At 43.6% G+C, this 13,936-nt stretch overlaps 1 long non-coding RNA gene across 1 annotated transcript; it reads right to left on the bottom strand.

The window, feature by feature from the left end:
* Positions 1-1,181: 1,181 nt before the first annotated feature.
* On the bottom strand, positions 1,182-12,939 carry LOC130852190 (uncharacterized). The gene is made up of 3 exons (XR_009053308.1): positions 12,818-12,939; positions 2,350-2,564; positions 1,182-2,257 (listed from the first exon to the last, which is right to left on the bottom strand). It is a non-coding gene; the product is annotated as an uncharacterized LOC130852190 (long non-coding RNA).
* Positions 12,940-13,936: the final 997 nt, after the last annotated feature.

The following is a 13,936-nucleotide window of genomic DNA, read 5'->3' as shown; positions in this document are numbered from 1 at the left end:
TCTGGAGTTCATGATCAGGGTAAAGAAAAAATTAGTAGGTTTGAGAAAGACAGAAGAAGAAGAGTCTGTGGCCTAAGAGAATTTCAGAGTTTGAAATCTTGATGATGGAGGAGTGTTGAGTATCAACACCAAAGGCGTGGCCGTGGTTGTGTGCAGCTAAAAATGTCCTGAAGAAAGACAATAAAGTGGAAGGTCAGAGAATCCAGGGCCAGGTTGTTAGGAAAAGCACCATTCCCAGTCTCTACTTGGAGATGAATGTCCCTGTGTTAGAGTCCATGTTTCAATAATATTTTTCATCTCCCACACTTCCCAGCTCATTGTCTACAAAATGTTGGTTGAATTGGTTTGAATGTTGAAAAATCACTAATGGTGATTGTAGGGGATGGAGTGGAGATGACATCTGGGATCTGGACGAGCTAGTTTCAAATACTTGGCTCTCTGAGGCTAAGTAACTGCTTTCAACCTTTCCGTGACTGCTCCAACACAAGCTCAGGGGAAAAATCTCCCCACACCTGGTACTTTACAGTTTCATAATATCCTCCTAGGGCGGGAAAGCATCCATCCATGATGTTGCTACGTGCTCATTGCCTGAAATGGGCACACCACACTCAGAAATGCCCTTCTTACCTTCCCTGCCGTTTATTTTCCACTGTGAACTTTCTGTAAGGAAGATTTTCATCCAGGAGTTCTTAACATAGTGTTCATGGATCCCAGGCTTTGGGGAGGCCCTGAGATCAAATGCAGAATTTTATGCTTGTGGGACTTCCCTGGTGGTCCAGTGGTAAAGAATCCACCTTCTGTTGCAGGGGACATGGGTTCGATCCCTGGTCAGGGAACTAAGATCCCACATGCCACGGGGCAACTAAGCCCGTGTGCTACAACTACTGAGCTCGTGCATCTCAATGAGAGAGCCTGCGTGCCGCAAACTACAGAGCCCATGAGCTGTGGAGCCTGCACGGCACAGCTAGAGAGAGAAAAGACCCGCATGCCACAACTAGAGAGAAGCCCACGTGCCTCAACGAAAGAGCCCACATGCCTCAGCGAAGATCCTGTGTGCCACAATTAAGACCCAACGCAGCCAAAAAGAAAAAAACCAAACCAGACCCACCAAACAAACACACCAAACCAAACCAAACAAAAACACAAGCATGCTTGTAGGGTTTATTTCCTATCATCTGAGGTGCACATCTCTTACTTAGGCATTCAAAACTCTTGCCACTTTCTGTTAGCAGGTCCAGTTGGCATGGTGTCATCAATACAGTGGACCAGTGACCAGAATGTCCAGGCAATCAAGGTCCATCATTATCGCCCATGATCTGTATACTTTAAGCAAGGATCAATCTGGTGAACTGAATGGGTTACTATGGAGAGCATCACTGCTGCATGCTTCAGATGGTTGAGGGTGCCATGAATCCCTGGAGGATGTTCTAGTCTTTTAACTTACTATCTTTGCCCAGGGATGGAGATCAGGGAGGACTTTTAGGGGTTTCAACTTAGCCTTTCCTACCATAAAGACTCACGCCACAGAGAACCAATGTGAGGGTTCTTCCAGTTGCTAAACATCCCACAGCCCCCTGACTTGGGGTAGGACTCCACTTATCAATTGTCCTCTAATCATCCCCACTCTAATAAAGAGGCTGATGCTATTTTGGGTTGCTTGGTATTCATGTTGACTTATCCACAGCTTTCAAAATACCTGAGTATTCACTTTCCCCAGTGGATAGGTAATCTGGTAAATGTCTGGAGGTCCTTTTGAGGAAGGATTGTTCATAGCTATGGTAACTACTTGCTATGGTGTTTCAGAAACTTTCTTCAAGGGGACGTGGCCCTTCAATCAATGGATTCTGAGTCTGAAAACTGCCTCAGCTCTTGAAACTAGACAAGAGACTGTGATTTCCCATTGTGGTACTGACTGACTCAAGATCGTTTTTGGATATATAAATCAAGCGATCACCTGCCCTTACGTCTTGCTCCTAGGATACCATGGTGTGTTAGTCTTTGGCACAGATTCCTGTGGGTCAAGGCCCCTTGGCTGTCACTCTGACCTTGTTATCCATCAGGATAACTGCACCAACCTGTTTTCCTCTAGGCTTATTGTGGCAATTAAAACAGCAAATTAATTCCACCGATCCTACCTTCGTTCTGACAATTATATGTTCTCAACTTGCTTCTGCTACTCCAGAATTCTACCATCCTCCTTGACACCGGGGAGCCCAGTTTTCCCAGCAGTATTTCCTACTTGGCCAATAGCCATGGCCTACAGAGGACAGAAAACACTGAGTTTATTAAGATGCTGGTATCTCTCTCATGAAGCATCCCTCCCTACTTTAGTGAAGAGTGTTCACTCACCTTCCTGAGAAACACAGTCATCTGGTGATTCTCTGGTGTTGCATAAATAAGTCAGTTCTAATAGGCCCACCTTTCTGAGCCTTTGACTTCTTCCTCTGCCAAGGAATTTCCATCATCTCCACCTCATTTACTGTAGGCATCATTTTTCCCCAAACTTTGAAGAGGTATTCCAGGAGTTTGTCAGGAGTGGCTCCAGGTGCCCTTGCCAGGACAAGCTGGGAGAGGAGAAAGCAAAGAGCAAGGAGAGTGAAAGAACAGGCCACATATCTTTTCCCATCAGTAACTCAAACCCCAAATCAGGTCTAAGCTGAGGGAGGGGAAACACTTTGAACTGGATGACAACTGGAAATTTCTAGCTGGAGAGTACCCTTTAATACCTGAAAAATCAGACTATTTCATACCCAACAGTGAGTGGAAAGTGGATGGGGAGACTTTGGATGTGCCCATGGTATCTCCAAGGGAGAAGGAAGGGAGAGCCAACAGTGTTTTTAAAGGCACAGGTAAAAGAAAATAGAGCGGTTTCCTCACTGTACACTATCAATTATAAATAGTTCAAATAACCAGTTGCAAAAGCATTGAAGTGCAAAACTGTGTTGCTACCTTCTAGTTCTTTGAGTTGCTTTTTCCATTGAGGAAATGGGTTACAATGAGCCATTATGCAAGTGAAACCACTAAAGACTTCTACTTTTATAAACACAGGGAACAAAATATATTAAATCTGCATACCATAATATGTGGACTGGTCTTAGAGGTTGAGAGGTAGTGACATAAGGGCCACACAAAGGTCTTAGCCATGAACTCTGGAGCTCAATGAGGGGAAAATCTCATCTATGATGTGGGGATTGCTGGTCAAAGAAGCGTTCATGAAGTAGATGATATTTAAAAGGACTTTGAAATGCTGAGTATGATTTTGAAAGATATATAAAGAGAAGTCTTTCCAAGTTGAACAACAGGAAACAGCACAGTAGTGTGATACTAGGGATGAGAAATTCAGTTTAGATGAAATAGAGAACATAAAGGCAAACATTACATTACATCCATGTAGGGATGTAATGGAAAACAAAGCTTGAAAAAAACGTATTTGACATGTACCTGGAGAGTCCTGGACGGCTTGGAGCAGGATTTATATTTCATATGGAGGCATAGAAGTGATTGATTGAAATTCAAATACTTGCCTTAGTATTTTTCAAATAATTTCCTGAATATGATTTTCAAGTTCTTGTTTATAAACTGAGTCTCAAGATAGAGCAAGTGGGAGTAAGATTCTGCTAAGGAACCTATGAGTAGGTAATTGCTGAAGCAGAGCAGTGAAGGTGGGGGTGGGGGGACACACCACAATGGCTGGCTGGACCATACCACTTGGATGGGATCCTAAAGATCTTACTCTGTCCACCAGCCAACAATAGCTGAGATAGAAGGAGGCAGGTACCTCTTACTCAGGCACTGCTTCTGGATTTCGCAGCCTGCAAATATTTCCCTCTTCCCTTGCAGTCCACCAACTTCCCTGCCCCAGTCTGCTCCTGGTCTGAGTACAGAAAGTGAATGGTATATCTTTGTGTCAGGCCCTGGGAGCAGAGGGCCTTCTTCTGAAGTTGAGTGCTTAAACTTCAGGTTGAATACTGGAGCCCAGCATCAAAAGACTGTGCTTACATTAGCAAGCATATACTTGATCTTCAAATGCAAGAGAGTTATTAGAATGCTGCTAAGGTGTTGGAAACATATCAATAACTGTCCTAGAGAGTTGGTACAGGGAAGTAATGTGACAATACGTGTAAAGTGGTTATCACTTCCTGGCACAGAGTAGATACTCAACACTAAGTTCCCTTTCTGTCGTTTTTCTATAGAAGGGAGGGTCACAGAGTAAGCAATTTATTTCTTAAGAACTCCCTCCTTGCACCTCTCTGCGCAGCACAGATATACCCCTCACTGCATTCGCCATTCCTGCAGACACGCTTCAGGTGGATGGTTTGAGCCTTGCACCTTCCCATCCCTTTCCTCTGGACCCCTGTGTCTTGATGCTGTCTCTCTATGATGCAATGCTTGGAGCAGTACTCAGTTTCCCAGGTATGGGCTGATTAGTGAAGGAGAAACAAAAAGCTTTCTTCACCTTGGCCTAGATACCACAATTCTGTTTTTCCAAGCTAAGATTTCTGTAGGGTTTTGTTTTGCTCTGTTTTGTTTTGTTAAGAAGCCACAACTTGCTATTGACTCATGTTCAGCTTCTAGCCAACGGAAACCCCTGAGCCTTTTTTCCCCCATGTGATACTGTTAAACCATCTCTCCCCCAGTTGTTTGTTGTCCTAGATCTGAGTAAAGGATTTCTCATGTCTGTTAAATTCCATCTTGTTTGACTAATTTTATCCAGTCTAGACTATCACAATATAAAATTTCTTGTTAAGTAAGTGAAACAATAAATGCAGTGCATTGGCATACAGATGTCAGACCGAGGCCCCAAATATCGAATCATGGAAACCCCTCTAGCAACAGAGTATAGCAACAACAAAACACCACAGCAAAGACATACGCTGTAGTTTTCTTAACAAAAGTGACCCACGAGCCATATGATTCACCAGTGTCAGTCTCTGTTAACTTCCCAACATGTTAGACTCAAAAGTTTTTCAGGAGAATATGTTGAATCGCTAGAACATGCAATTTCTTATTACAGCCCAATACTTATTTTTATTTATTTACTTTTTATTGGATGAAACGTTTTTTAAATTCTGTAGTGCTTCATAATTTTCAAAAGCTTCACACAGATCATTGCATAGAATCCCACAATAACCCCCTTTTCTCCTACCCCGCTTCGCTCTCCCCATCTTACATTAACAAACATATACTTTCCTCTTCCTAATCATTTTAATACTTTAATTAGTACTAAATATTAAATTAATAATGTAATACTTTTTATTACTTTTCTTCTTACCAGAAAAAAAAATCCATTAAAAAGTTGGGGTAACTTTTAAGTTCCTGAGCATTTTATACATAACTTTTTTAGATTGAGGTAAAATCCACATAACATAAAACTCACCATTTTAAAGTGAATAATTCAGTGGCATTTAGTACATTCACGAGGCTGCGCAATCATCACCTCTATCTAGTTGCAGAGCATTTCCCTCACCCCAGGAGGAAACTCCATGCCATTAAGCAGTTACTCCCCATCCCCCTGCTCCCAGGCTTGGGCAAACACCAATCTGCTTTCTCTCTCTGTGCATGTACCTGTCCTGGATATTTCATATAAACCAAACCATACAATGTGTGACATTTTGCGCCTGGCTTCTTTTACTTAGCATGTTTTTGTTACAACAATTCATGTTGTAACATGTATCAACTTCATTATTTTTATGGCTGAATATTATTCCATTATGTGAATATGCCACAATTTGTTTATCCACAATTTATCACTCACTGATGGAAACTGGACTGTCCCGCCTTTCAGCTATTGTGAACAGTGTTGTTTTGAACACTCATGTACATGTATTTGAATTACATGTTTTTGATTCTTTTGGGTATGTACCCAGCAGTGGAATTGCTGGTTCATATGGTAATTCTACGTTTAGTTTTTTGAGGAATCAGCAAACCGTTTTCCGCAGTGGCTGCACCGTTTTGAATTCCCATCAGCATCGTAAGAGGGTTCCAATTTCTCCATATCCTTGCCAACACAAATTATTTTCTGTTTTAAAATTATAGCCATCCTAGTGGGTGTGAAGTGGTATCTCACTGCAGTTTTGATTTGCATTTCCCTAATGACTGCTGATACTGAGCATCTTCTCATTTGCCTGTTGTCCATTTGTATACCTTCTTTGGAAGAAATATCTATTCACATCTTTTGCCTGTTTTTAAATTGGGTTGTCTTTTTGTTGTTGAGCTGTAAAATTTCTTTGTATATTCTGGATACTAGATGCATTATTTATATGATTAGCAAATAAGTTATCCCATTCTGGGGGTTGTTTTTTTCACTGTCTCAATAATGTCCTTTGATGCACAAAGGTTTTTAAATGTGATGAGATCCAATTTATTTTTTTCTTTTATTGCTTATGCTTTGTGTGTCATACCCCAAATCCATAGCCAAATCTAAGGTCGTGAAGATTTATACCCATGTTTTCTTCTAATAATTTTACGGATTTAACTCTTGTACTTAGATTAGTTGATCCATTTTAATTTTTTGTATATGGTGTGAGGTAGAGGTCCAACTTCAGTCTTTTTGCATGTGGATATCAAATTGCTCCAGTACCATTTATTGAAGAGATTTTTATTGTTTCCCCACTGAATGATCTTGGTACCTTTGTCTAAAATTTACTGGCCATAGATGTACAGGTTTTAGTAAGGACCCTCAGTTCTATTCCATTGGCCTACCTGTCTATATTTATGCCAATAACATAGCTTTGGTTACTCTGTAATAAGCTTTGCAATAAGTCTTGAAATAGGGAAATGTGAGTCCACCAACTCTATTCTTCTCTTTCAATACTACTTTGGCTATTTGGGACCCTTTAAATTCCATACGAAAAGTGGATTTTTCATTTTTGCAAAAATGGTCATTAAAATTTTGATACAGGTTGCATTGAATCTGTATATTGTTTTGGGTAATTCTGCATCTTAACAATATTAAGTCATCCATCAGTGAACACAGAACATGTCTTTCCATTTATTTAGGTATTCTTTAATTTTTTTCAACAATGTTTTATAGTTCTTGGTATGCAAGACTTCAATGTCTCTGGTTAAATTTGTTCCTAGGTACTTTATTCTTCTGGATGCTATAGTAAATGAAATTGTTTTCTTACTTTTCTTTACAAATTGCTCATTGCTGGTGCATAGAAACACTAATTTTTTAGTGTTGATCTTGTACCTTACAACTCTGCTTCATTTATTAGATCTGGTAGTTTTCTGTGGATTCTTTTGGGGTTTTCTATGTATTGGATCCTGTTACTAGCAAAGAGTTACTGTACAAATCCCTGCTGTTTTTCTAAAACCAAGCCAACACCTATGTAAATAGTCCTTTTTATTAAACCCTCCTCAAATTACAAATTTCCTTTGGGGACTGAAACTGATACAAGTTGTCAGTCAGGATTCAATAAATAAAACAGAAATAGGTCTGAGTATTTTAAAAGAGAGAAGTGTAATGGAAAGAATTGGTTACATGGACATTGGAAGACCTGACAGGCTAAATAAGTAATAGTAAAAGAACCCAGAAATCACCAATAGCTGGAAGCCACTACCATTCCTATGATGGAGGGACAAAGGATACTGTGCTATCAGATCCTGGAGGCTGGAGTGACCTGGAAGAAGCTAGAAGCTAGTTCAAAGAGAACTGAAGCCATAGAAGACACTTGCTGCTGCCTGGAGATGCAGCCTGAGACAGGAGAAAATATCCCTCCCTCCCTTTTCCCTCCTCCAACTCTCCAATCTCATGAGTTGATTGAACCCAACAAGAAGCCAGCTAACACAGGAGTCTGAGAAAAGCGGCATGCAGGAGAAAGCAGAGTCGGGCAAGGGCACGATCAGAGAAGAACCCTTCGAAATAAGGTGATATGTCAATAGAGACTTTAAAGAAATGAAGAAGCAGACCATGCAGATATTTGGAATAAGAATGTTCCAGGTTGCAGGACAAGAGTGCAAAGACCTTAGGAGGGAGCATGTTTAGGGGAACATGGAACCAATGATCCTACAACAGAAAGAGCAGGAGAGTGGTACTGTAAGAGAGCGCAGCCCTGCGCATCCCTTAGCACGCGGCTGTGGCTGTGGGCAGTTATCCCCCACCCCGTTACCAGGCAACAGTTGCCTCAAGACCATTAATGGCCACTCAGCCATTGGTCAGGTGCCGCAGTGGGTCCCTCCCCCAAGTGAACAACTATCAATGAGTGACCGTTAGAGGCGGCATTGTGAGCCAACTGTCAGCAGAGTGGTGGTTGCCAGGCAGAGAATGAGGTAAGAGGTGGATCCCGGCCTTCTCCCTGGGGCCCTCCAGCTCACCCAGCCTTGGTTGGCAGGTGAGCTGGGGTGGGGGTGGGGATGGGAGCAGGCTGGGGGTGTGTTCTGCAGGGCCCCAGAGCCCTTGCCAAGACTACCCACTTGCGGGGCCCAGGCCCTGAGGCTGCGGTGACCCTCTCACCCATCCCTGCCTCTGCGACCTAATGGCAGCGGCAGTCAGCTTGGGACACAGACTGGGGGACCCGGCCCCCACCATTGGGGCAGCCTGAGAAGCCTGAGGGCCAGCTGGGTCCTGGGTGCCTGGCTCCCTCAGCGATGACAACTGGGCAGGGCCTGGGAACCTGGCCCTGAGGGAGCCATCAACTGAGATCTGCCACTTCAGCCAGGCCTGGGCCCTGGCGGGAGCACCCAGACTGGGTGCTGGACGAATAGTCCGGGGCAGGGTAACAACCCCCCGCAGGGACCCTCTTCTCTTAGCCAGGGCTGGACCTCGAAGGGTGAAAGTTGTGCTTGGGACCTTCCCTTTTCTCGTGGGGGCAGTGGGTACCAGTTGATCGGTGGAGATTTACAGAAACATTGTTACCTGACCATGACCTGACCTCAAGAACAAAGGACATGACACCAAGGAGCAGTTTGCAACAACTAACCATGCCCCTCCTTCATTTTTCCTGTAAAAGGGCTTTGCTGAAAGCTTTCCGGGAGTTTGGGGTTTTTTAAGGCATGAGCCACCCATCTCCTTGCATGGCCCTGCAGTAAATATTTCTCTGTGCCAAACTCTGGTGTTTTGGTACTGTTCGGCCTCACTGTGCGTTGGGCACACAGACTTGCATTTTCGGTGACAGTAGGAGAGGAGATCAGAGGGGAGACAGGCAGCAGAGATGAAGTCATTGGCAAGTTTTGAGCAGAGGAGTGACATGATCTGTCTATGGGTTAAGGGGATCCTTGCGGTTGCTGAGGGGAAAAGAAACTTCAATGGGGCAAGAGACCAAGATTGAAAACAGTCTGGAAATTATCTCAACAATCGAGGCACAGTAACTTGGGTGAGCGTCCAATACGTAGAGGAGAGGTAGGAATTGAAAATATGTTGAAGATGGAGCCAGCAGACGTTGTTGAGTGCAGCTTGAGAAGTGCAGCTTTGGAGGGGAAATCAGGAGCTCACTTATGGACACATTAAGTGTGAAATGGATATTAGATATCCACGTAGAGCTAGGGGAGGGGGAGGCTATTGAACATAGTGATTCTGGAATCTGGGAGATGTTTGGACTGGGGATATGTCAATAAACATGGGAGTCACTGGCATATAAACAGTATTTGTCTTAGCTTGGGTTCCCCTAGAAACAGACCCTGACAAGAATTTGAGTGCAAGTAGTTTATTGGTGAAGAGAGTCCGAGAATTACCAGTAGAGAAGTGAGACAGGAAAAGAGAGTCAATAAAAGGTATGTTATCAAATATGTTTTCCCTTTTGGCAACTGAAATTTGTCCCATTGTGGAATTCTGGGAGAGAGTGTAGAACAGGCTTCAAAGGTAACAGGGCCCTGGAGGGGGGCAGGCAACCTGCGCTGTTAGCGAGCAACCCTTAGTGGTCCTGCGCAACCATTGGTCAGCATTGCAGTGGACCCCTCCCTCTAGGGAGAGACTGTTAGCAACAGTTGGCTGTCCCGCTCAGCCATTGGTTGGCATCGCATTGGGCCCCTCCCCCTTCCTCTGTATAAAAGGAGCCTGAATTCAGACTGAGAGAAGATGGTATTTTGAGACACTAGTCTGCCCTCTTCTCATTCTGCTAGTTTTCCGATTAAAGCTGTCATTCCGTACCCCAGCAACTCATCTCCCAATTTATTGGCCTCCTGTGCTGTGAGGAGAGAGAGCTTGGGCTCGGTAACAGGCATCCTAACTGAGGGACTGGAAAGCTAGGTTACTTATCCACCGAACTGCCGTCCATCTTTGGTTGAGGGCTGCTCTAGGGGCATTAACTCTCCAGCACTTCCAGCTTACTCACAGGAGAGCCCCGTGCTCCCTGGGCCATTAACCACATCCCACCCCCACCCCTGCAACCCAGGGAGAATCAGGAGAGAGGTTCCCAGCAAGCAGCCTTCTCTGTGTACAGATGAGTCTTGAAGGGATACAGGCGGGCAGCCACAGCATGAAAATGATCTAGCATCACCCCAAGAGTGAGTAAGGTTAGAGAGAAAAGTTGTCCAAAGCTCTACAGCATTCCAACATTTAGAGGTCAACAAAATGAGAAGGAACCAGCAAAGGAGACTGTGGAGAGGCCAGTGAAAAAGAGAGTGGAGTCCTGGAAGGCAAGTTTAAAATGTGCCCCTAACAGGAGCAAGAGAGTAACTGTGGCAAATGCTGCAGAAGGGCCACCTAAGGTGAGGACTGAGGATTGACCATTGGATTTAGCAATTTGCAGGCCACGGTGACCTTGACAGGATCAATTTTGGAGGTATGGTTGAGGATAGGGAGTGAGTTCAAAAGAGAAGAGAAATCGGAGATGGCCTGTATAGACAACTTTTTCAAATAGTTTTGTTGTAGAGAAATTGAACAGTGGCTGGAGGGAGATGTGGGGGGGTCAAAAGAGGGGGGTGTGTGTGTGTGTGTGTGTGTGCACTTAAGATGGGAAATGTTGGAGCATGTTTGTATGTTGATGGGACTGATCCAGTCAAGAGGGAAAAACTGACGATGGAGGAAAAAGCGGGAAACCTACAGAAGTGACATCCTTAGTAAATGAGAGGGTGTGGGATCGGTGCACAACGGGAGGGGGCTTCCTTGGGAGCACATGTTCATGGAGAGTGACGGGGCAGAGTGTACAGCCATGGATGTTGAAACAGGGAGAGTGTGTGGAAATTCTCTTCTGAATTGCAATGTAAGTCTTCACAGAAGCAAGGAAGTCAGCTGACATCGGAGAATTGAGGAGGAAGAGTTGTTGGAGGATTGAGGAGAGAGAAGGTGTGAAATTCATTCAGGATTGGGAATAGATGAGAGAAATGGAGAGAGATGGCCAAGTAGCACCAAAGACCCACTTGTGTTTAGTGATCATAAATTTAAAGTGAGGGCAGTCAGCATGGTTGGGTCATTTTCCAGCCATGTTCAGCTACTTGCGTGCAGGCATGGATTGGGGGAATTAATTTGATCAAGGTTGAGTAGGCTTTATGTACAACCCCCAACCTGTAATTTTGCTCCAGGAAGACATCATTCAGTAATTAGCTAAGAAATAAAATTTTCTTGGGAAAGTCAGTCTGAATTCCAAGATTCTTGGGAATATGTTATAAGCAAAGAGAGAAAAGTGATTTGTGGGAAAGTAAAAGAAGTAGCTTTACTAAATCCATTTTGAAAGTTTTGCTCCGCAAAAGCTGATCTGGGATTTAGCAGGAAGCAATTGGTTAACCCTTCTACCGTCAATAAATGTTGTGAACTGGCCTTCCTCGCTGAGCCTCTTGGCTCTGGTTGACCCTGTAGCCACTGATTAGCTAAGGAATCAGAACCCAACATTCCATTTAACTGTAAGTGTTGTAAATAATCTGTTCCCATAGACAAGAGGCTGAATATATGACAACCACAGAGATTGTAAAAAGCAAAAAAAGGTGTGTTTGAAGTAGCCCCACCTTTCTCTAGTAAAAAATGTTTACTCTGGACCTTTTGCAGGTAGAGCTCACATCTTTGATGAGCCAGATAATCTGGACCATTGTTTCATTCCTCGCCAATGGGAGTTACGATACAGTGTCTTTCCATTCCAGTATCCAGTTTCTGGACAAGGTCTAACAACCCATGTGCAAGTGCCCAGAAGCCACTGGATGTGGGCAATGAAAGGGGGATCTAGTGAGTCGAATACTGTTCCCCAGAAGGTATGTCCAAGGTCTAATTCCTGGAACCTGTGAATATGACCTTGCTTGAAAATCGGATCTTTGCAGATGTAATTAAGTTAAGAATCTTGGGATGAGATTATCCTGGATTTAGGATGGGCCCCAAATGATTAGCATCCATATAAAGAGAGGGGAGAGAGAGCTTTGAGACACACAGAGAGGGGAAGAAGTCGTTTTAAAGATGGAGGCAGAGGCTGGAGTGCTGCATGTATAGGAGCCAAGGATTGCTGGTAATTACCAGAAGCGAGGGCAGAGGCATGGAACAGATTCTCCCTCAGAGTCTTCAGAAGGAACCAACCCTGCTGACACCTTGATTTCAGACTTCTGGCCTCCTGAACTATGAGAGAATAAATTTCTGTTGTTTTAAGCCATGTTTGTGGTAACTTGTTATGGTAGCCCTGAGAAGCCAATACAGGGAGTGAGCTCAGAGTTTAGTAAAGTGAAAAGTGCTGGTCAGGAAAACCACAAGGAAGCATTCTTGGGACCATGGAAGGAGGCTGGGACCACTTGAAGTTCCTAAAACCTTGGGGCATTTCCCTTAGGTTCCTTCTAGAAGAATATGGCTCCTCATCCAGAAATCATGTTTCCTGATAGGCTGGAAAACTTGCAGTTGTTTTGAGTCCATTGTCCCATTTCCATAAAAATGTTTGCAAATACTTTGCTCCCCAGAAAGTCCTACCCTTATGATTTAATCAGCCTGATTCTGCAGTCCTGAAATTTCTGCTTGCAGCAGGGCTGAGCTGAGAAGACCATCCTTGAGGAGGGCAGCCTCCCAGACCCTTGGCTCTCCTTGGATTCCTGACTTGTGTCATCTGGAATGAAAAGAAATAACAGCCAGTACTGCACTTTGATGTACTGGTGCTTTTGTGCATTCTGTTCTCTGCCTTAGGTGCTCTTACTCCACTTAGGGAGGCCTTGCTCACCCTTTGAGACTTGCCCAAATGCCTTCTGCTCTATGCAGGCCACCCTGGAACCATGGGACTGTTTTCTTCAACACTGCCATAGAACTTGTGCACTTCTGTTAAGGGACTTACTAAATTTTATTATAGCTTATTTGTTATGTATTTGTCTTACCTGTAACACTCCAGAGGAAGTGTTATTCATGTCTGAATCACCAGCACTTAGTCTAGAAGCTAGCTCAATAGATGTTTTTCGTATAAACTAAGGAAAGCAGTATCTTAGAAAATCTACAGTAACCAAACCCATGAGTTTCTTGAAAACATACAACTGCTCTTATTTAACTTCATCTATTTTGGATCGAGCCATTGGAATTTGGCAAAGGAACAAAGTAACATAGAAATGAGTGTGTCCTCTGTGAATAAAGAGCTCAGTAAGTGTTTGCTGATTTGCCGTTATGATTAGAGGAGAACTTCTCCCCAGGAGATGAAAATCGCAATGTCACCCCTAGCACTGCAAGTTCTTGAACATGAGAGAGGGAGATTCTTCCTATTTTGGATTAGAATTTAGCAAAGGCTTTCCAAAATTAGCCACCAAAGAAGCATACTGAGCCAGCTTTCCTTCATCTGGTCACTGCAAAAAGCGAAAATGTTTATCACAGATGGTGTTCAAAGCGATGTTATCACTCTGTGGTCTATCCAAATGCCTCCTCCCATCATATTTGGTTTGGAGTTTTACCTGGAGTTTTATGTATTTGAAAATATTCAGAATGAATCCTCAGTTGTAAGAGAAAAATAGGCTGTGCTCTAAGCTTATATGTGAATATGCTTCATAGAAAAGATGAAAACATCCAAGTGAACAGAAGCTGAGGGCATAAATAATAGAGGAAGGTTTGGATAGG

This window comes from Hippopotamus amphibius, chromosome 4 (genome assembly GCF_030028045.1).
Source record: "Hippopotamus amphibius kiboko isolate mHipAmp2 chromosome 4, mHipAmp2.hap2, whole genome shotgun sequence".
Lineage (NCBI taxonomy): Eukaryota > Metazoa > Chordata > Mammalia > Artiodactyla > Hippopotamidae > Hippopotamus > Hippopotamus amphibius.
This window is presented reverse-complemented; position numbering and strand designations above follow the sequence as displayed.